At 40.1% G+C, this 2,935-nt stretch overlaps 1 non-coding gene across 1 annotated transcript; it reads left to right on the top strand.

Annotated features, from left to right (window-relative positions):
• Positions 1-2,477: 2,477 nt before the first annotated feature.
• On the top strand, positions 2,478-2,584 carry LOC112504763. The gene has a single exon (XR_003068260.1). It is a non-coding gene; the product is annotated as a small nucleolar RNA R71 (small nucleolar RNA).
• Positions 2,585-2,935: the final 351 nt, after the last annotated feature.

The raw sequence follows: 2,935 nt of genomic DNA, 5'->3' as shown, positions 1-2,935 counted from the left end.
TCTAGTAGGGATAAGTTCATTTTTGTCATTTGTGATGACTGTGAACCCTCCCTTTTTTGGAACACATTGGACCGGACTAACCCAAGAACTACTGGCAATCGGAAAAATAATTCCGACATCTAACCATTTTAAATCTCCTTTTTGACTACCTCTTTCATGACAGGGTTTAGCCTTTGTTGGGGGTTCTATGGAAGTGAAAATTTTATCTTCTAGGATGATCTTGTGTTGACAAATAGAGGGACTAATCCCTTTAAGGTCAGCAATGGTCCATCCTAAGGCATTCTTATGCAATTTCAACATATCCACAAGTTTCTTTTCTTGATGCAATTCTAGGGTAGATGAGATAATAACAGGCAATTTTCCTTCTTCTCCTAGAAAAACATATTTTAGATGGGATGAGAGTTGTTTCAACTCCAAATTATGTGGTGATTCTATGGACGGGGTGAAGTCTTTTTGCTCATTATTTTCTAGCAGCTCAAATGCTGCAGCATCTATTGGGACAACATCAGTTCCTAATTCCTCTATTTCCTCAACACTTTCCTCTTTTATTTCCCCATCATATTCTCCTTCCAACTTAATGTTATTCTGAATTCCCTCTTCCAAACACATCTCCTCTATCTCATATATTCTTGAACACTCTTCCAAGTAATCAGGGTACTTTAGGGAGTTGAAGACATTAAAGGTAACTTTCTGGTCTTGGAGTCTCATAGTCAATTCTCCTTTTTGGACGTCTATCAAAGTTCTTCCGATGGCTAGAAATGGTCTTCCTAAAATAATAGGAATATCCTTATCCGCCTCAAAATCTAGAATGATAAAGTCCGCCGGAAATATGAACTTGTCAACTTGTACCAAAACATCTTCAATTTTCCCCTTAGGATATGCTATGGTCTTGTTGGCCAATTGGAGTGTGACTGTGGTCGGTCTAGTTTCTCCTATGCCTAGGGTGTTGAAAACAGACAAGGGCATAAGGTTGATACTAGCTCCTAAGTCACATAGGGCTTTCCCTATCTCCTTCCCTCCTATTGAACAAGGAATGGTAAAACTCCCTGGATCTTTTAGCTTAGGGGGTATGCTATTGGTCAAAAGCGCACTACATCCTTCGGTTAGGGCTATTGTCTCATATTCAGTCAACTTCTTCTTCTTGCTTAGGATGTCCTTCAGAAACTTGGCATAACTAGGCATTTGCTTAATTGCCTCAACAAGTGGGATGTTGATGTGCAATTCTTTAAATACATCCAAGAATTTCTTAAAATGCAGTTGCTCTTTTTGATTCCTCAACCTTTGGGGTAGGGAACATAAGGAGGTATTGGTTTTATTACATTCTTACTTGGATGAGTTGAGCAAGACGTGTCTTGAATGCCTTGGGTCTTTGTGGTGCCCTTTGGAGGTTCAGATGAAATGTTAGCATCAAGCTTAGGGGTCTCTAAAACCTCAGTTTCTTTTGACTTTTTAGAGCATCCTCAGGAAAGAGTAATGGAAAGTCTGATCTAGGGGGGACAGAAGTGGTGGTCTCTAATGCCTCAGTTTCTTTAAAGGTAGTACCGGTCTTTCTTTGGCAGGAACCAATGTTGTAGCATCAGCTTCTATCAAAATTGGTGCACTCTCTTTGGGCACTTTTTCTTTCAACTCCTTCCCACTCCTAAGGGTCACTACTTTCACATGTTCCTTACCTAGGTCTCTAGGGACCTCTGTATTACTAGGCAAGGTACCTAGGGCTCGATTGCTTTGGTTAAGCGCAAGTTGACTGACTTGAGTCTCTAAATTCCTGATGGACGCACTTTATTGATTTATGAAAGCTTGGTTTTGTGCTTGTGCATGTGAAAAAAGTCCTTTAATCATTGCTTCCAAAGAAGATGATTCTGTCTGTGGAGGAGGTTTGGTCTGAAAAGGTGGTTGTGAATTCTGAAAACTTTGTTGGTGAGTCTGAGAGTTGGAACTGTTTCCATGATGTTGTGGTTGGAAATTGGAAGTTCCTTGTTGCTTATGGACTGGTGGATTTAAACTTGGACTGTTCCAGGAAAAGTTCGGGTGTTGTCCCAACTGGCATTATAATTGTTGGAATATGGATTAGCTCGGTTATGAACATAATTTACTGATTCAGAATTATGAGTACAATGTTCATATGAATGATCCCCACCACAGCACACACATTGCACAGATAGGACTGATGGGACTGGTGTATTAGCAGCTTGTTGTCCTCCCTGACCAGAAGTTAAATTTTCAGCATGTTGGTCATGGAGGTAAGCTGAGCTGTTAATGCAGTATATGCATCTACATCATGTATTCCAGCAGTCTTTTTCTGTGATTGAGCACGTGGGTCAGCCTAGTGCCCATTGTTGGCTGATATATTTTCCAGGATTTCATATCCTTCGTTATAGGTCATAGCTGTAAAGGCTCCACCCACAGTCGCATCGAGCATTTGTTTTGCCATGGGATTTAACCTATTGTAAAGCGTCTCAAGTTGAATACAGTACGGAATGCCATGGTGTGGGCATTTTCTCAACAACTCTTTAAACCTTTCCCATGCGTCAGGAATAGCCTCATCGTCCATTTGTCTAAAAAGACAGATTTCATTCCTGGACTTAGCGTTCCTTGTTGGTGGGAAATATTTTTGCAAAAAAATCCGCCATGTTACTCCATGACGGCACAGAACCCGGTGTTAATGAGTTAAACCATGTTTTTGCCCGATCCCTCAAGGAAAAAGGAAACAAAGTGAGTCTTAGAGCGTCATTTGACACTCCAGGGATCAAGAAAGCATCTGTGATTTCCATAAAAGATTTTAAATGCGAATGTGGGTCCTCCTGTAATAACCCAAAAAAAAATAATAATAATAATAAATAAATAAATTGAATGCAATTTAATGACGGGAAACTCAATGGTCATGAAACCTACGACCATTTATTATGGCTTATCGTTTCATATTCCGTGAAACCGC

This window comes from Cynara cardunculus, unplaced genomic scaffold (assembly GCF_001531365.2).
Source record: "Cynara cardunculus var. scolymus isolate 2C unplaced genomic scaffold, CcrdV1 Un_Scaffold_6810, whole genome shotgun sequence".
Taxonomy (NCBI): domain Eukaryota; kingdom Viridiplantae; phylum Streptophyta; class Magnoliopsida; order Asterales; family Asteraceae; genus Cynara; species Cynara cardunculus.
Note: the sequence above shows the minus strand (reverse complement) of the source record. Positions and strands in the feature narration are given on the sequence as shown.